Here is a 21,292-nt window from a genome sequence, read left to right as displayed (position 1 = left end):
TTTCTGTTTCTATTGTAGAATGAAGTCTGCAAAATCTGTGCAAATTTAGAGGAAGAAAAACCTGTGTATATCCTAAAAAAGCTCCTACCATTAATATTTTTCTTGGCATTTACTTTTTATAGCTAAATCAGTGGTTTGTTTTGTCTGTTATCTGGAGAAAGCAGAAGAAACCCTGGAAGTGTATTTTAATGAAGGCAAACAGCTAAATCTCTACAAAGAGAACATGAGAGAGAATATGGAGAAAAAAATCATGCCTGAAATCTTGTAGAACTCATTCACAGGACATAGAAGAACAAAAGAACAATGGCAATACTATGGGATGGAAAAGAAATCCAGGGTGGATGTGCTGAGTTGTCCTGCTCTGATTTCAGCAGTCACAGCAGGACAGATAAAGCTCTAAGAAACTTCGGAGGTGAGTGAATTCTAACAGATAAACCTAATGAGACAACAAGGGCAGTAGAGCAGCTGGGAAAAACTGGTGATGCTACTTATAATCCTAATGAGGCATCAGAATGGGGATACTGCTCTATTACTGTGAAACCACACTGATAAGCAAATGAGGAAAAAAAGCATTTTTTCCTCCTTACCCCTGCTTAAATATAAAACATACTCAAATATTCCTTGGAAGGTAACTTATTCCAGAGCAGACCTATAAAATTCCAGACTAACAGATTTCATTCTGTGACAGTTATCTGAGAATCAATGTGATTTTATTAAGAGATGACAAACAACAGCTAAGAAAGCAAGTTTACAGCCAGCATACTTAAATTTACACTTCAGGAGTCTACAGTAGGGCTTGAAAATATTTAGGGGTGTGCATTTGGGGCAAAGTCTGAAAAACACAGTTGTTAAGAGCAAACAGCCCTGGGTTGTAGGGTTCCCAAGAGTGTTGCTGGCAATCTGCCACAGACATCTCCACAGAAGCCTGGCTCATACAGGTAACACAAGCTGACATTCTCCAGAGCTACTTTTTTTCTTGGCAAGCCTTAGCCTGAGCTGCTTTAGGGAGGAGCTAAAATATAAAATCTGTATGGCAGATATCAGTATGAGCTTTTCTATATTTCATCTTTTCTGAGAGCTTCTGATTAATAATGTGATATAGAAAATAAAGAGCTACTTTTCATGGAGTCTCATCCAACACCTTGCTTACCCTGCACTCCTGCAGAGCAGCCTACTTCTATTGCTGAGCCTTTCTAGCAATGCTCTTATGGAGCTTCACTCACTGGAGGTCTGTCTGCAAAAGACAGATGCATAAATGTGCACACTCTTATGATTTTAAGCATTCCCTTTCTGATGGGTATTGCTAATTCCTGAAAATTGCTTACTGCTTCTTTTTCTTTCTTTTCTGAAACCATCACAAATACAGTAGCAGAGGGGAGCAGCTCTTGGCAGGGAGAAAGCAGAGGAAGCCTCTCTCTTCCCATGGTGAATTCCAAGTCCTAAAACACTAGAAGGTGCTAAATATGTTTAACCACAATACAAAGTAGTTTATATTTTAAAATAATTCCAGTTAATTTCTTGTGCTTTATACCTTTTTTTTTTTTTTTCTGAGTAAGCACAGTATTTATCACAGATGTTCCAAGGCAGGAAGTGCATACTTTCTATAGGCCAACATTCATTCATTTTTCCCTCACTTCACGCCGCTTTTGTCCACTAAGAATTTTTTACTTAAGCTTTTTTTTAGCTGAGAGACCTCTTCTCAGGTGTACATGTGAAAATAATTTGTAGCTCCTACTGAAGGGGTCTTGACCTAGCTAGAGGGAAAGGCAAGGATGTGTTGTGTTCCAGGTCTAGAGGCTATAAACTCCCTGCTCTTAATTACACTTCTGACCATGTATGCATCACAAGATGGAAGTATTTTTAAGGAACTGTAGTTTTCCATACTCCCAGAACCTTCTACTATGTGTGGAGTTGGAATGCATGCAATTGATACAGCAAAATCCTTACACTTTGAGCTGTTAATGCATTTTTGCTTTAAATAAACACTCTGTACACTGAGTTTAAACACTTATTCAACTGTTCAGTTAAACTCTGGGATCATAAGACCATACTGTCCAAGTATTTCACAAGTGTTATCCCCTCAGGGAGGAAATCATGCATTTCCAGCCCTGGAAAGCAAAGGATAAAAGTGGAGCAGGAACATCACTCTGTGTGGACTGCTCTAACTAAGAGCACTTAGCTAAGGTGGAACAATCATTGGAGCCAAGGTAAAGCTCAGCCAAGGCAACCATGGTTTCAGTGAGATTTAGCAGCAATTAATTCCATATAGCATTTGCATGTAAACAGAGAAGTTGAAATCCAAAGGAGGCATCTGAAAGAGATAGGATGAAGGAAAAAGAGACTGTAAGTCTGAAATAGATCTGTCTTTGCACTTTCAGAATACAGTTTGAAATACCGAATGATGTGTGTGACAGATGGATGAGCTGTGGTAGAAAAATGTTTTTGGTTGCAGAGGTGCTGAATTCAACACAATATTTGCTTTCTAGTCAAGGGCAGTTCTACTTTGATGAAATAAGGGATGGATCTCTTACAATAGTAATGAACAAAGAGGTCCATTTATACTGCTGCCCACTGTTTGAGTTATTGCTTTTCATTACATGTATATTTGGGAGAGCAGACAGTAAAATAAAAAGTGGTTTAACTTATATAACCAGTATAAATAAGAAAATGCTGGGGTTTAAATTGCTTTGTGTTTCTTTTATTCAGTTTGTACTTACACAGTATTAGTATAAAATGTTTTCAAGAAAGACTGTCCCTTTGCTTGCATCACTGGTATCTCTTCCTGCCTTGTCTTGAATTTAAAGGCATTTATATCGATGCCTTTATATTCAAGACAACACATGAAGAGATACCAGTGATCTATCTCAGATGAGGAAGAAGGCACTGAAATGGAATTATTGCAATGAAATGATGATGTACAGGATAAGTAGACATTTCACTTGTTCCTATGAAACATGTCTCTGTAAAGATTGTAATGTGATTGAACTAGGTACTGGAGATGTCTTGGTTGAATAAAAACTTTTACTGGCTGGGAATCCAACAAGAAAGAGTGGAAGATAAAAACAATGATAAAAATATACTTTTCGACTTTTAGGACCAAAGTCCTAAATCCAGGAAGTAGAATGAGTTTTTTCAAAGGGAGTAAGAATTAGATTTTTATTCATCTATCTAAGCTGGACCTTCTCCATTTTAAGCTTCTCCTCTCAGCAGCTCTGCAAGACGCAGAGTGCTAAGTTTTCTGGCCTCATCTAATCCAGCATGTGAATACCTTAATGAAGCAACAGTATGAAACTCAATAGGAAGTTTCACACTGAAACTGAGTGACCTCCTTTAGCCAAATAGCAGAGCCTTACTCCTCAAGATTATAGTGGAAATACAGAGGGGAAAAAAATTAAAAAGAATATAACCCAGACAGATTTGCTGTGGGTGATGCTCAATCCCCGGCAATTTCTCTGTGTTCTAATGGTTTGAGGAGGATCAGAGGCTCAAGACCTCCTACTGTGACTCCCCTGATATAGTATTTCCCTTCCTTTAGTTACACCAGATCCCTACTGGACATCAAGGAAAGTTGCTCTGGAGTTCATGGTCTTCAATGTGCACTACAGATACCTCAAATGTTACCTGTAATGCAGGTGCCTCTTGAGATGCCTCACTGAATTCCTGTCTAGTTACTGTAATCCCCACTAAGACCCCAGCTTTGGCTCTGGCCTACAAAAAGTGAGGATTTGTAGGGTGTTCAGGAATTTCAACATCTAATTTGGCTACAAATTGCTCAAAGGCACTCCTTTTCCAGATGAAGAACATTCTAGATGATTTGTTAAAGCAGAGAAATGGTTGGAAGAAGTGTTTTTTTTCTAGAATTCTGTTGTTATTGTTGTTCATTCACATTTTAGAAAGTAAAAAAAGAAAATACAGTCTTTTGATGCATTATTAACTTGGCATGGCTTGCCCAGAAAATATGGTTTCTATTGGTCTGGAATTTCTTCTTGGAAAAAACTTGTACAGATTCAGAGCAATGCTCTGTTGATTTGACTACATTAATGGAACATTTTAAAGTATTTTTTTTTAATGTTTAGTCAACAGTCAGAATATTAAGGCGTTCTTGGCCACACAACATGAAAATGGACTCAATAAGACCTTTGAACTAAAAACAGGTGGACTTTGGATTGAGTTATTTCCTTCAAGATTCCTATTCATTCTAAGAAAATAAGTTCTGAGTAATTATGTAAATTTTTGACTCAGCTGAGCAATGAAGAAGTGAAATTGAGGAGTTAGTGCTTCTGCAGTTTCTTAGGGAAGAATATATTTTGGCTGTTCAGGGAAGGATCTGAAATACAGTATATAGAGAGGAAAAGCAGGTACTGTTCATATTCCAGAAAAGACAGCTGGAAATCATTTCAAATTTAGAACTACTGGCATGCACAGTGCATCCATTAGGTATTCCTGTTAGTCAGCACATTCTGACAACCATCCCTACACAATGAATTTGGAAAAATAAATGATAAAGACCTGGTGAAGGATTAAAAAAAAAAAACAAACTGCAGTTGTCTATATAATATTTCTGAGAGCTTATGATTCCAAAAGTCTTTTCAAACATCTGAGGAGGCTCAAGTTAGAAAATTGTTATTTTGTCACTCCATAAAAAAGTATTTTGGAATGGAAAAAAAATCAGTAATGCACTCAAGCATATAGCTCAGTCTGGTGTCAGTTGCAAAGAAGCTGGAAGAGAATAAAAAGGGACAAGTGAAAAGTAATATGGATGTTTTGCTTTAAATACAAGGAAACTAAGCCAATGAACGATCAAGACATTATAAGGCCCAAAAGGAGCTCCAGGCTTCTCCTGGTTTCTGTAATTGCTCAGTGGTTCCTCTCCCTCAGTGAGGACTTCAGTAGCTTTCTTTCACCTGTTGTTTTTGGCACTATTTTCATCCTTTCCAGCACTAAGCAATGTAGGCTGGTGCAACTCTGTTCACATGCCTATGTTTCTGCATGCTCTGGACATCACTTTTTAGGGACAGAACCACAGCCTTATTACTTGGGGCAGGAGGACTAGCAAAAGGATCTCTTCCTCCCCTTCCCACTCCCCAGAGCCACGTGTGCTGTCATGTCAAATAGCCAGGGGACACAGCCCCTTCATTTCAGACAAAATGTCATCCTTGGTTTCTGTGTTCCAAGGTCTACAGTGGGATTTAAAAATTCAGGTTTTTTCTACAAGTTTCAATCTCCTGACAGGATAAGATGAGAATGGGAACTGCTTTGGGGAACATTCAGACTACTCTTCTGACTTCAGGAGCTATATGCTGGTCTTCTGCTCTATCATAGGGTCCACCCACCCTGCTGGTGAGTCAGGGTTACTCTGAAGCATCTTATGGGGAGAAAGATAAGAAAAAGCAATGGAGCTTGTTCTTTTGGTGTCTTATTTAAGAAAATTAAAGAAAAATTAAGGTAGAAATTAAGTTCTGATTACTTACCTGGTTTATTTTTTTTATAGTGCATTGGGAGACTCTGTAAGTGCTCTTGCTTTGATAGTTGCATTCCTTGCAATTGAATGAACATCATGACTAACCCTCAGGAAACATGTTGCTCCTTATAAAATGTTTCACCATGGTAATTAAGCTAATAGTAGCAGGACTATTAGCATGGGTGCTGAACCTGAAATACACAGGAGGGCAGTGTGGCTGGGATTTGCAATTCTGCTTAGTTAGGCTCCTGCTAAAGGCTCTGCAAAGCCAAAAAGTGATTATTCTCAAATCTCCAGAAGGATGCTGAAGCTGAGCATTTGCAATGGTTACTTTGCATAGGTCTTCTGATCAAAGGGCAGGATGCTTCTCACTCCCTTGCAGTGGCTGTGTGGTGATGCCAGTTCTCATCCACCCCAAGGCCCAGGCATCCCATTCTCCCAGCTGCCTCAGACACAGCGATATGGACAGTAATGCAAAGGAAAATAATATCATATACTGTGTCAAAACCTGTAAACCAAGTCAGCCTCACCTTGGGATGGAGCCAGAATTTCAGTCACCCATAGCTAAATCAGTATTTGTTCTGTTGTCCAGCACCATGGTTCCAAGCTGGGACAGAGTTTCAAAGGTTATGATGCTGGAAAACATAAGTAGTAATATTTGACTAAAGTGACTTCGTTGCACTTGCTTCTGAAGAATATATGCATCAAGAATATTTAGGTGATCACAACAGTAAAAGAGTAATACCAGACTGAAAAAAAATATTTAATTTTACTGGAAAATAATCAAGATATTTAGACATCAAAGAATAGCAAATTTCAGAGCAAAAACTTATTTCTGCATTAAATAGAAAAGCATTTATTGTAAAAACATCTAATTGCTACTTTCTAACTTTTTCTCATTTTTAATATAAAATATTTATTGGAAATTGAGTTACACATACTAAATGTTTCAGTTGAGCCAAATCTGCAAATTTTGTTGGAAGACAAAAAGATGGATAGGATGACTTGATGACTGGTTATGCCTGTCTCTTCTCAAAATATTGACTGATTGGATAATAAATGTTCAGTTTAAGTACTTATCAAGCACTCAAATTCAAGGCTTCAAAAATGACACTGGAATTTTAGAGAGTATCCTATTTGCAGATGTTTTGGTTTTTTAAATGGTATAGCCTGGAACGGCTATTTAATTTTTTCCTTTTACTACTATTTTTTTCCTTTTACTTCTCTCTTTTTCTTTTTTTTCTTTTCCCTTTTAAATTACCTCATCTTTTTGTATTTCAAATCTGAGACTTTTAAGGTTCTTTCTTGGAAGGCTTAGACCAATTCTTATTTTTATTTAAAGCAGGCAAATAAAACTTTGAGAAATTTAATATAAATAAAACCATGCTGGCATCAGCTAAAAAGAATTCATAGCATTAGTGGAATGTGGTAACAAAGTGTAGGGGATTTGGATTTCATCTGAACAGCCTCTAGCCTTTCAGGTGTCTGTACAGTCTCCCCATTTTAATCACTTTTGCATAGAAAATACCTAATAGGAAAGGAAAAGGTCATAGGTCAGAACTAACTAACTAATTAGCATGCAGTCAGATGTTCATGCCGTGGCCTGTTGCAACTACCAAAGACTCCCAAACATTCATTTCCACGTATTTGCGCTAAGGTGCTCCAACACTAAAACTTTCAAGCATTTTCTCCTTCAAGTCCCAGGCTGCACTCCTTCATCTTATATATTCAAATATCAGAGACCAGCAGGTTCTTAGACCCACGTTCTAATCAGTACTTTAAGACTTTTTCATTTCCTTTGAAATTGACTCCCACTGGTCACTGGGCATCTTCCCCTTACTAGGGTCCTTACTGATGGGCAGATGAAACACCTGTCACTAGATTCAGTTTCACAAAAAGGCATCCAAAAGAGAAGTTGTCTCCAAATTGGTTGTGCTGGACCATGCGTATTAATTCGCAGGAGCAACGTTGAAAGAGTAATGATATAGATTGCTAGACCTGTACATTCACACTCACCAAGGGGTCTTCTGGCTCCCCAAACTTCATAATCCTGCTCATTCCTGCTGCATGAGCTCTGTTAGACACAGCGCCCTCCCAGAAAAAGTCTAATTGCAGTTATTCATTCAACAAGGCCAGACTTGAAGAATGGTTAAATACAACTTGGTTTATTAACCATCTCCTTATGATAAATCACATTATCTTACCTTACAGAACATAGGTTTCATTTTTTTCATAGTTGTTGGGGTGTCTTATTAAATAAAATACAACAGGATTTCCACAAATGATAGGCACAAAGATTGTTTCTCAATTCTAATTAAGAACAAACTAACCAAAAAACCCATTTGAACAAAATCAACTCCATTTATATGAATTAGTTTGATCTAGTCTGTTTCCATTGAGTGTAGGACTGGAAGAATGTACAAAAAGCTTCATGGTATTGTACAAAGATGGGAAATCACTCATTACCAGAAAAATTAGAAATAGCAGAGGTGGGAAACAAAGATTTGAATGCAAATGTTTACATACCTAACAGCAGCATACTTGAGTTCTGATACGAAAGTCCACAATACCTTCCAGACAATTGGAGCGGAAGAAATATATTACCTACCTTGAGAATTCAGACTTTCCACTGACAACAATTTGTAACCATTAGGCCAAGAACCACTTAATGGCAGGGAGAAGTGATAAACAATAATGGCAACACATTTGTTGCAGTTCTTTGTGGTGTTGGCAATCCCTGATGATGAGGTGAAGGAAGAGCCATTCTTTCCTTCTAATCAGTCTCTCCTAGGCCTGGAAATGGTTTGTCACATTAACCTGGCATACTTAAGTTTAAGAAGTGCAGGAAAGGATTGTACATACCTGACCTTATATGTCTTGTTGAGGTTTGTGGAATAACAAATACGTTTCTTCATTTATATCATACACTAACCCAGAGAACAAGAAAAATCCTCAAACTCCACAGGTTCCTATATACTCCTTGAAGAACTGAAAGAAAAAAAATGAGATGATTTCACTTGCTAGCAGAACTAATTTTGGTGTAGTAATGGGGATGGCAGAAGGAACACACAGACAGAAAGCCAAACGAGTTGACAGAGTTTCTACCAATGCATTGTCACCAGCTGCAGGCCAAACTGAACCAGCCTGCTCTCAATTCCAAGCAGTGAGACAATTTCTTCCTACTCTGCTGTCTTTGCATAGTTCCCATTAGCTGTAACTTAGCTAAATGCTACTATTCAGATTTTGATCTTTTCTCCCTTGCTAACTCTATTGTAGGTAGACCAAGAAAAAACATCCAAGAGATTCACAAATCAGAAATTTGCTGCAGCTTCATCTTTGTGATCACACATGCCTTTGCTCATTTCCCATCACTAAATACTCATAGATGAGAAAAAATTGAACCAGTATAACTCACATCGGCCTTTATATTTGTAAAATTGTCTGGGTTCATTCTCTTATCTGAGAATGACTGGCTTAACTTTGATTCAGTTTAATCTGTTACTAAATAATTTAAAGTAAATCCAAATAAATGTTGCTGTTCCTCAGAAATAAGATGTGAGAAGAGATTATTTTTTCTGCATTGCGTTAATTTCACAATATAAATTTACACCCAAATTTATATTGGTATGTTCTCAAGCAGCAAAGTCTTTTGGGACTACCCGTCTCTCTTTCTCTCCCAGCTGTTTTCTTTTTTCTTTTCATGGTTAATGGCATGATTACCCAAACACAGTGATTTATTCATCCCTTATTATTCCAAGGAAGTTGTTAACAAGTCATGGATTGGGTGTTAGGTTATTTAAGGCTATTAATAAGACATGCAAATACTCAAGCATGTACCTGGGTCTGACATAGAACTGCATTAGTAAAACACATACATTTTAAAGTTTTCCCTGGCTTAAACTGCATGGGTAGCATGGCTAAAGGAGTTGTCCTCATCCATTAAGGTCTTCATTGCTCAGAAATTCTACTAACTCTTTCTGACTTTTTAATTTCTCTTCAAAGGGTGCTGGCAGCATTCTGGGCATACCAGGCAGACTCAGCACAAACCAGAGCAGGAGATCAGTTATCAAGCAAGTAACATTATTCCTCAGGAGAAAGCTAATGTCCTGACTGAAGAGGTCATGAAGGGAGGTTGTTTTGTTTGGAAACAGTGAGTTCTTTGGCAAAAGTGGAAGGAGAGTCCAAAATAAATTCCCTGAGGTAGAAGCTGTGGAATTAAGGAAGTGGCAGGATTTGCACAGGAGAGCTAAGAATGGGGGTGCTTCATAAGTAGGATTTTCTTCAGGCTCCTTTTTGCTCTAGGAAAGACACAGCAGAGGAATTATTAGGGAACAAGGAGAAGTGTAAAGTCCTCTTTCACTGTGACTAAACACTCCATTTACCAAAGGTATTGAGGTTCAAGGAGGACTTGAACACTCCATTTACCAAGGTATTGAGGTTCTGTGACTAAACACTTCATTTACCAAGGTATTGAGGTTCTGTGACTAAACACTCCATTTACCAAGGTATTGAGGTTCAAGGAGGACTTGGCTGACAAGTGAAGGGTTTTAGACACAGGAAGAGGATTCACAGAAGTCATTGCAAAAAACCAACCCAAACCATTCAAATTAGTAAGCTACACTGAGGTGTGTGCCTTTTACCTTCCTTTTTGGTGCAAGAGACACCAGTTGACTAACTTAGAATCATAGAATGGCCTGGGTTGGAAAGGACCTTAAAGATCCTCTAGTTCCAACCACCCTTCCATGGGCAGGGACACCTTTCACTAGACCAGGCTGCTCAGACCTCCATCAAACTGGCCTTGAACACAACAGGCACCCACAACTTCTCTAAATGAGCAACTTCAGTCTGAATGGTTTGGAACCAGCAGACAGGAAGAAGTGTTAGCTGAGATCCGAAGGAAGAGAAGGCAGGAGTAAACTGGAACAGCAGGAAGGAATCAGTGCTTCTAGAAGCAATTTGGGTAGGACTTGTTTGGGATATGTCTCTTGCACTAGTCAGGCAGAGCTTGCACCTAATACTCTCAGTCTGGTACCCAACAGCCCTTTTCATGCCTAGTCGGGCATCTAGCAACATATAGATGGGCATAAATGGACTTTACTCAGAAGATGGAGCAAAGCATGTCTGTTTATTAGCCTCTTCCTTTCAAAAGCACAAGTTCCTTCCAGGAAATACTTCAATCTAACCCTTACCTCTGATTCTCTAGCCAAGGGTCTGGCATGAAAATAAACATATTGAACATGTAAACTCAGTCTGTCTGGATCTTGCATTCAGATCTCAGCCAGACTGCTTTGTTCTACTTTTCCCCAGAAGAAGCAAATAGTCTTGAAACTAAATAATTTTATTTAATTTTACAGATGAAGTTCCTTCAGCCCTGGTTAAGGCTGGGTGCCAGTTTTAGGAGCACAAGACCAATATTTATTTTTGCAGAAATCATGATAGTACGTGTAAATCTTGTAACTACCTGTTGATTTGACCTAAACATTGTAATTAATAGTCCTCAATTAGGTGAGTTTAAATAATATCATTCTGATTCAGTCTTGGACCTCTCTAATGGGGAAGTGCAATACCCTGTGGCTTGCTTTGCTAGATCCAAGCCTTATGTTCTGAACAGAAGTCAGGAGAAGGCCACTAACCCAGCTGCATAAAACTGGCCTTGAACCACCTGAGAACCTGGCCACAGGACATGTGGCAATACATTCCAAAATGAGAGCAGGTCGGACAGCATCAAGAAGTCATTTGTTTTACCCATTGGCCCCAAGGCATTATGAGACATACCTAAATCTCTCAGAACTGTTTGTCCAGAATGTCTGCTCTCTTGCTGGAGTACGGTACACTGCAGACCTTATGTCTCAAAGGCAGCTGAACCTGTGAAATTGGATTTTCAAATCAAAGTCATTACTACCGCTTTAGAAATCAGAGTAAAAAGGGATTGCTTTTGCACAGAAACAATGCCCATGACAGTACCAAAATGTAGATGTATAAGGTAGCACATATGCTAGTTTTATATTTTAAGAGATAATCCTGTGAAAGTCAGCTCTGATCAAACAACACTTTCTGCATTGTACTCTTTTGCAAAAAAAGTTGCTGAACTTTCAGCTGATCTAATCCATTGCTAACTGTATCCCCTTTCCCTGAGCAAATATCCTGCTGTGCATGAATAATTAGCAGCTGGTCGGGAGCCAGGGAGCTGAGCAGCCCTGCTCACCTCAGCGAGGCTGTCTGTCCGGCTGCAGCCCCGACAGCCGTCGTCTGCTTCTCACATCACCATGGCAGCAAGTGCACATTCAGCCATTCCATACCTTACAGCGCATTCGGCTCAGCTCTGTGGCCCTGCAGAGCACCTCATTCCTCTTCTCTGACCTCATATGCTCTGCTTGGAAAAGACCAACATAAAACAGCTATTTTAGAGAAGATGCAGAGTGAGACAAGTTATTTTTTAAGACCAAGTATGACAAATATTTTGGAATGTGTTCAGCACTGTAAAACTCTTAAGATTTTGGCAAGGTTCTTTGAAACTTGTGTCACACATGTACTTCACACAAGCATCGTGATTTTCACCCGGGCTACAAATGTCCATTCATCACCACAACCTTTAGTCTCCATCTCTTCATGACTTCAGTAAAGCGCTTGTTCCTGTGTTCAAAACTGAGTGTATACAGGAATGCTTCTCCATCCTGGCCTTACAGATCACACTGGACCTGTACCTGCTTTGAAGAGTTGGCTTTAATCTTGGGGTTTGTTTCATTTGTAACCTGAATGAACAGTTCAAAGTCTAATGAATAGAGTATAAACATATGAGAAAATAGAGGCCAAGGTTCTAGGGAAAGGAAAATTAAAATTTTGTTATAAAAGTATTCCAACATGGCACACTAATTTTACAGCTAACACTGCAAACTCGTTTGTTGTCACAGATGGAAGAACAACTGATTAAAAATGCCAAATTTCCCTCTCAAATTACTCTTTTATTATAACCTGTCAGAATACTGACTCACAAATTTCTGAATACATAATGATGTTCTGAATATTTCTTAATAAAAACATTTGCAAATAAGCTGCCTTACAAAAATGAAATATTTAAGACTGCTTCTTTTTTATTATTTTCAATATCTGTGATTTTGAAGTCTGAAGAAAACAAAATTAGTTTTAAATACAATACAAATTCTAATATTCTCTTTCAGTCACCTCCAGTAACTTGTCTAAACATCTCTACAAATAGACAATGTGCACAATTTTATTAATTTCCCTACTAGCTAAGAAACACATTTTTCATCCTGAACTTCTTTTTTTAAATTAAATTCCTAAACAGACAGTTTTTCATGGTACAGAATTTACTCCTTAAGCAACATACTCAGAATCCACAAATGAGTTATTTGAGAAAAATAAAAAGGAGGTGATAAAATAGCTCTCAAATGATAGTGTGCATGCTCCTAATCCCTTTCAGAACAAAGTCAAACAGGTGAGATAAAGTTATCTTCAAGCTCAGCTTAAGGTAAGATGTTTGGCTTTGTTCAGGAAGAAGAAATCACAGCGCTCGCTTGGATCAGTTACAGCTAAGGAACATTTTAATAATACTGCCCCTCAGCTGTTCTCTAACATATCTCATCTGCAACATCGTGTTGAGAGCATCAATGTAGAAGGATTAGTGAATCATGTGAGAATGAGATTTTCATAAACCAAGCCACCATAGGCCCGTATTTTTGCAATAATGTGCTTCATATGCATTCACTGAGTAGGGCTATGATATAGGTAGGTAAAGACAAATGTTTTGACCTGTAATAAAGTACATATTTCACATGCTTATATTGTCACAAAGATCTGTTTCATGTTACCTACCAATATTTTTTTTCCAATTATAGGTGTGAGATTTAATGAGATCTTCCTGAGTCTGAGCTATGTAAATTGATGCCTTAGGATTTTTGCTTTTATATTTTTCATTAATTTATAATCCTGCAGTTCTTTAGTGTCTAACTCTAAACCCCATGTAGAGTGTTAGCTACTGTCTTCACATTTTAGTCAGACAAAACAAGTGCACTTTAGGCCTGAAATCAAGGATGCCTCACTGTCTCAGGCCTGGAGAAATGTAAACAAAAGTGAGTTGGGAAGAAGCACACTTGGGGTATATGACTTCATTACCTGAAACTCTTTTAATTAAAGATTAACCCCCAATATGCAAATGGAAATAACTTATAAAAGTGTGAAAACTCATGATCCAGTGCCCATTTTGGGTGTAGCCCCTGGGTAGGCTTTGTCTGCCATAAATGTACCTAAAGGCCCTTCAATAAATATAACAGCTTTTTGCTCCCTGGATATTGTCAGGCTTCTGGTTTTAGGAATCCCAATAAAGCATCAAATAGGCTACATTCTGATACAGTACACTTTAAATCAAAGTGCATTTTCAATGCATCAGACAGAAGAACGTTTAAATTGTATTAATTTTTGAATATAGTGCAAACCCTTTGCTAACAGCAAAAGACAAAAATAACATGGACACAATTTCAAGCATTGCTTAAGTCAATGGAATTTTGTCACTGAGGTTGATAAGGACAGAATTTAAATTAATTATTGTGTAAATCAGTATTAGACTCTCTTTGCTATTCTTTGGCTTCTAAACCATCCCACTGTTTCATATAACAATGAAATGTATGTGTTTATTGCAAATCATATCATGAAGTGCATAACATAAACATATAGATAAGTTATATTTTCCTCTAAACAAACCATCCACATCTGGACAATGAAGGTTCAGATTCCAGGTGGACTATGATGGATTCCTCCCAGACACCATGAGGAAATACTTTGTTTTCTGTGTAAGCATTCTATGCCTTTAAAAACAATCAAACAAACAATACACAAAACTGTTCCTGCTCTTCAAGTCTTTAGCTCTTACTATTCCCCTCCATTATATATACAAATGATATATACAGATCCTCTCCATTATATATACAAAATTATATATACAGTCTTTGTAGTGCCTCATAGACAAGTCTAGACTCCTGAGCTGTGACTCTCAGAACAATACCTATGACATCTTTGTTCATATGTGGAAATTAGGGGGAAAAAAATAAATTTTTAAAATCTGATTTTCTGATGTTCCTCACTGTTCTTTACAATCTGAATCTCAGGAAGACATATAACATTTTTTTTTTGGTAGGAAATATTCTACTGAAATTTAATGTCAGACAAAGACCAAAAAAAACCCAAAACAACTCAAAAATAGTAGCTGCCTCTACTTAAGGGCACAATGGTCTTGTCCTTCAGAGAGGCTAATCACTCAGGTTTTGGTGAAGCCACCTATCTAAATCAGGGAATCATTTTCACCAGTCTTAGCCTGAGATTCCACACATAAAAATCACGTGAAGAAATGTGGGTATTTATAATGCTGATGTTTACATCTCAAAGTTAGTACTCTTAAATTTTCTGTACAGTCACTACAGGGAAATAAGCATTTTTAGGATATGAGTCACCTCATCCCACCGCAGATATCTAAATATGTCATAACAGTTGTGCCCAATAAGTGCCTGTTTCTTACCAGTGATTGTAAAGGAAGTCTTAAGTAGCTAGCTGAGATGGATGCATCTGCATGTTTGAGGTTCAAACTTCCTGAGACAATTCAAATTTCCTGAGACAATTCAAATTTCCTGATTCTGTTTCATGACAAAGCATGGGTGAGGGACCTCACCAAATTTTGCAGGAAGCACCTCTAGCAATAACCTTTGCTGCACTGGCCATGCTTGCTTCCAGCTGCAGCACAGGGCCATGGCATGGAGAACCCAGACACCCAACACAACAGCCAAACAGCGGCTCAGGCTGACCACCACATGCAACAAGCTGATGCTTCATCGTTTTTTCAGTGCTGGGAAGTAGATATGGGAGTCAAGGCAAGAATTATCATCATTGGTACATGAAACATTATTATCAGGGTGCAAAATAGATTATTAGTAGTAAAAGGTGGAAAATATGCTGCTGGCAAGATGAGTAATTGGAGAAAAAGCATAGACAGAGTTTTATGAATCTCCAGTGCTGTGTTCCAAGAAAAATCTTCTATTATGAACAAGTGAACAAAAAGAATCTTAAACTATGGAGGGAGAAGCTAAAGATTTCTACATTGGTGGGATAATGTAGAAACTATAGAATGAAATGGCAATTCAAACTATTTTCAGTGTAAGATAGGGGCAAATGATGAAACTGACTTTGCAGCAGAACTATGAGGTTCAATGCTTCCTGAATAAGAGCAAATAAATGCAAAGTAAGAACCAGATTTGACAACTGTGTAAGTGAGTGATGAAAAAGGGAGCTTCTGCATTGCTACTTTAAATATTTTATGCAGTAATCATGAGGAGCTTGTTTATTGATGAGGAGACTGAGAAGATTGTGGTGAATTTTATACAATAAAGGCAGGAACACAAAGATATTTCTGCCTTTATAGTATAAATATATGAAGATAAATTATGTCAAAGTATTAAAAAAAGGGATTAAAAAATAAGTATTGGGCTATAGACGCTATTTAAAGAAATAGAATAAAATGAAAGTATCACTGAAGACAGACCCACATGAACTGAGTATTGAGGTCTTGGATGGGTAACTATGCTGTGTTTGGAGGAAGCACTAGCATCCTCCCTCCAGCATTTGACATTTCTGATGTCAGCAGGTGACAAACAAGTCAGATGAACATGTACAGCATGTGTCCTGTTGTTCTAGAAATATGCTTTCCTATTTACTCCTTGAATTTTTTACTTTGACTGTTCAGCATATTCTATGAGCTTTATAGTAAAACTGTGTAGGTGATTATGGTAGAAAGTTAGAAAGGGGCTTTATGAAATGTGACACTGAAGTGGATATACTCAGATATATATATCTGAAGTGGATATACTGTTTTTTAGCATAAAACAAATTATTTTACATTAAAATACAAAAATACATTTTGACTTCAAAATGTGTTTTAAGTTGGTTAATTTTCTCTTGGCCCCTAGCCCTTTGAAATGTGTTCGGGAACAATTTTCTCTTTGCATTGTTTTCTATAAATGTAAAGCACAAGCATTTAGGTAGTAAATTTCTTTGCTACACGCTGTAGAAGGACAAAACAGTAGGAGAGCCAGAACCACTATTTTGTGTGGGAGAAAGATGAGTCACTGACATGAGATAAAATTAAATTGGCTCTTACATAAGTTTGTCATAACCTTCACTTCTTCAGCATCAAAGCTGATGACTCAGTATTTGTTTATAAAGGGTGTTCATTGCCGTATAATACCTGGCCGTCACCAAAGATGATTTATGTGACATCCATCTATATCTACATTTTATAGATCTCTAAGAAGATTGCTGTAATTCCTTTAGGACCAGATATAGGTAATTATACCTCCTGTGATACTGTCTCAGAGCCATCACTCTTAGCAGCTTTGTGATGAAAAATTAATAGTTTCTTACAAACTCTCTAAAAAAAAACCTCACCTTTTGGGTTTTTTTAGTAGAAATAAGGGGGAAATTTGCAATCTGAGCTATCTACAAGAATTTAGATTCATATTTCTTTTCCAAGAATAATAAAAAATGGATCAGAAATTTTTTTCCATAGTTATGAATCAATGTACAATTTCAAGTGATTAAGTCTGAATTACTAAAATCTTGATCAAGAATTCTAGCAGGACATGAATTTGGTTGATTGTGAACTGATTGTTCCCCATAAATTAATATATTTTCTGTCTCAAAGTAGTTTTATTCTAAAGAGGTTACTTTGAAAGTCAGTAAATGCAGAGTTAGCTCCCTCCTTCCTCTAGAAAAGTAGCACTGCTGGAAATGTATTGGACAGTACCTTGAGTTTCCACTTCCACAAAAAAATTAGCCAAATCATCAGGATTGCAAAAACTTAAAGGCTGACCCTGAAGCCTACTAAATTGCTTTTCCAGAAATAAAGGCCAACGTACAACAGAAGTTTGTTTCTTTTTATTCCTAGGGAGGTGCTCAGATTCTGCCTACCTGCTTGTGCATGATGACTCCTGGTGGGACATGGCTGACACCTGCCTGCCCTTACCCTGCAGAGTAAGAGTCTCTCCACTGTCCCTTTGAAGTCTTCATTCCCACTTTGACTAGATCTGCAATTGCATTTGCCTGGACATAATACCCTACTCTTCTTGAAGTTCCCAGATCCTTTGTGATTGCAGTGGGCGCACAAGTACTGTGACTGGATCTGTGAGAAAGCCTCCTCTTATGGAGAAAGAAGGGACTGTTCCACATACAGGAATTTTGGTGGAGCAGCTGTGATAAGTGAGTGACCAAAATTCTCTCAAGCAACAATGGACATTAGAAGATAGCAGACTGATAGCAGCTAACTAATGTCTTCTGGAATCCAGGCTTTTGCCGTGTTCACAGTGCTCAAAAGGCAGAAAGCCCATGAAGCATAAGATAAAAAATCACAAAGGACTGGTAAAAATATGTTAAGAGACTGGAAAGGATATGTTAAGAGTCACCTTGGGACTCTCCTGACTAGATCAGTTCATCAGCATAAACATAGCTGACTAAAACTTTAGAAGGAAAAATAACAATTCAGTGATTTCTATTTTTTTCCTCAAAATAGAATAGATCTACACATAGCTACTGAGGAGTAGTAACAGTTCAATATCTGTGCCAAGACAGCTCCATGTAGGTTGGGTCGCCCGTCTTTTTCCTTTTTTCTGGACTATGTAAAGCTGACACTATTTTCTGTAGCACCATGGAAGGAAAAGCATATTCTGGAGGAATGTGAGGATTGGTCCAAAGCCCACTAAAGCCAGTGGAACTCTTTCCATTGATTTAAATGGATTTGCATCAGACCCTAAATGAAGAAAAATGGATCTTCAAGTTCTGGGCTAAGGAAATCATTCCATTGGGAGTGACATGGAAAAAACACATGAAGGTGAGGGAACTTGAAGAAAACAAAAGGATCTGAAAACTTGGCAACAGCAACTGGTTCAGTATTTTTGGAGGTTATAAAAACAGATGAGCTTTCTCTGGTGCAAATTCACCCCCTCTAAGCAGGCTGATTTATCCCTGTGTCAGGAACATATCAAGAACATATGAGCCTCATCTCCTGGGTTTCTTCCTTTATTTGTGCTTTACTTCGGAATTGACTGTCACAATGGAAATGACACAGTGTTGTCAACTCCTCCCAGAACGCTGTCTAATTTATGACAAATAATTTCAAATACGTGGTTATCCAATTTTCCATTTCTTTCAATTCCATAAGAAGTAAAAATTCCCCAGTGTCCTTAGTGTCCCCATATGGCCTCTCTGGATTGAACATTATCCAAAACTGACTGTTTTATTAGCTGCTGAGTTTTCAGATCCCATAATAAATGCCTTAGAAATGCAAGTGGCGCTTCTATGTTAATGTGCAGGAAAAACAGCTTCCAGGTGAATTGGATAAATGCATATTAAAAAGAATCAGTATTTTTAGTAAAAGTGGGCATTTAAAACAACACTGATACAGTTTTGAAGAAAATTAATCAAGAACACCAGTTGAACATAATTAAAGCAGAGAGGAAAAAACTCTTTTCATTTAGATTAATGCATAACAGCTGCCTATTAAAATAATGCAGAAAAAAAAAGGAACCCAAAAGAATTCAAAATAAAAGGACTGAATGCAAAGGTGTAAATTCAAGCTAGATCAAGAAAACAAATTGAATCAAAATTTAAGCTTCTGATGGATAGGTGCAGTCATGGGCATTCTCATCTTGCAGAAGCAAATACAAAAGAATGGCCAATGTTATTGGCTCCTACAGGAACCTGCAAAATTTTGCAGTTGGTTACTTAAGAGAGCCCTGCTTTTCAAATAGCATGGCTGTAGATGTATGCTGTGGAAGAGGGATGGATACAAAATCATTTGCTGAACTGCAGATTTTCTCTCCTGGTATAGATTAAGTGTGCTACAAAGACAGAGCAGGCATGCCAACTAGCACTCCTCTACACTGTGCTTCATCTCTTAATTTAAGAAGGACTTGCTGCCCCAAAAGACTTAACTGTGAGGTAGGAGCAAGTGAAAAATTGCTCTCTTCTGCCATCAGCACTGAGTAGTATGAAAACATATAATTGCTTTCACAGATTGGATTTCTTTTACTTTTATATTTTGAAATATTCCCATTTTTTATATTAAATATTTTCAAGGGGAGGCGGTCAGAAGGAAAATATTTACATTAGGTTCCAGAATGTATAATTTTATCTTTCATTAATAAAATGAGAGAAACTACTCAAAGTTCTTATTTTAGCTAGAAAAAACATATGTTTTTTACATATGCTTTACATAGCCCTCTGTGTTATTCTTCCCATGATGTCTCTCTAACATGCAGTACCTTTGAGTATCAGGGACATCAAAAATACAAGGACCATCCTTGCTTATTCTGGGACTGATTTGCTCCTTGCTGGATATTCTGAAGGAATGTAGTTTCCTTGTGTAATATAAGTCTTATATTTGTGCTGAAGATGACAGGTGAGTTCCTATGCTAGTCTTGTTTTACTGACAACTGATTCTTGAGTTCTGGACTGTATCTTTTAAGAAACTTCTCTTTAAAGCTCCTTCACTTCATGAAGCTCCAAAATTCACCTGAAAATCACCTCAGTTTCCCTCAAGTTTGAATTCTGAGTTTCTCAAATTCTTCGGGTACCTGCTTTCACATGCAACTGAAAGACAAAACTTAGCTTTTCAGCATCCACTTGTCCTGTCACACGTGTTACTTTAGATGTGTGAGGTAAACTGGACCGAGGACCTCTCACTGAAAAGTGTATCACTGAAAGGAGTGGATGAGTGAAGATTAAATATCTTTGCATGGTGAGCCCAGAACTTAACATTTCTCACAGCACAGTGGAAGAGTTTTAGGCTAAAACTTCTATTCCTTCCCCTGTTGATCTTTGAGTGCATAGGAAGATTGGTTATTCATGCACAGTGAAGCTTCATTGTTTATACTTCCTGGAGAGGGGATAATATCTCCTTTAGTACCACTACCTTGTTTTAAGGATGCTACTGAAATGGATCTGAACAGTCACGTTCTAATTCTCTTTACTGCCTATAGAAGCTAGGTTGGCTAGAGCAGAGATGCCTCAAGGTGGATGAGGAGAGTTCTATCACAGATGCCTACCAAGATGAGAGTCATGGCTAGCACACAAGTAATTTAAGAAGTCAATGTGGACACATAATTTTGATTATCATATGCTGCGCAACATAAGGATGAAAGGCTGCAGGCTCCCTGTGATCCTTTAAGTAAATTTTCTTCCTTATCTTTATATTTCTAATTGAATTTTACCTTTAAATTTCTTATTGAATTAAATAGAACAGTCCAATCTTTCTAACTACCCATCAATAGACCTCCATCCTAGGTTATGTGTGCATGTGTGTGCATATTTGTTTATTTTTGTGTTAGTCAGAGCCAGGTATTGACATTCTAAGATCTTGGCTGGTCAGATAAAAATCTCTTTCTTTGTAAAGATTGGCCATTTTTCAAGCCACAGGAACTTTAAACAGTTTCCTGGCAGATACTGAGCAAGCAGGTTGAAGTGGGCAGTGTGATGAAAGGGGAAACCACCTCTTTAATCCTGCAAGTTGCTGAAATTTACAGTAGATTTTTCTTTTTCTCATTACTTGTTTATTTTTTATTTTACTATTTTTTTAATCTGGCTAAATCCATTACAGTGTATGTAAAGAAAATGTCTTAAGGCACTATGTGCCTTATATTAATTTTTTTTAAAGAAAGCCTTGCATAATGCTCATTCTGGTGGGTACAATGTCTGCATTCACACCTGCTCTGTGGTTACATCAGGCTCCAAGTGGAAACTGGTTCAGTCAGTAGCCTATTACTTGACTTCCATGGA

This window comes from Agelaius tricolor, unplaced genomic scaffold, assembly GCF_023055355.1.
Source record: "Agelaius tricolor isolate 1412-34295 unplaced genomic scaffold, bAgeTri1.0.p SCAF_1, whole genome shotgun sequence".
NCBI classification, from domain to species: Eukaryota; Metazoa; Chordata; class Aves; order Passeriformes; family Icteridae; genus Agelaius; species Agelaius tricolor.
This window is presented reverse-complemented; position numbering follows the sequence as displayed.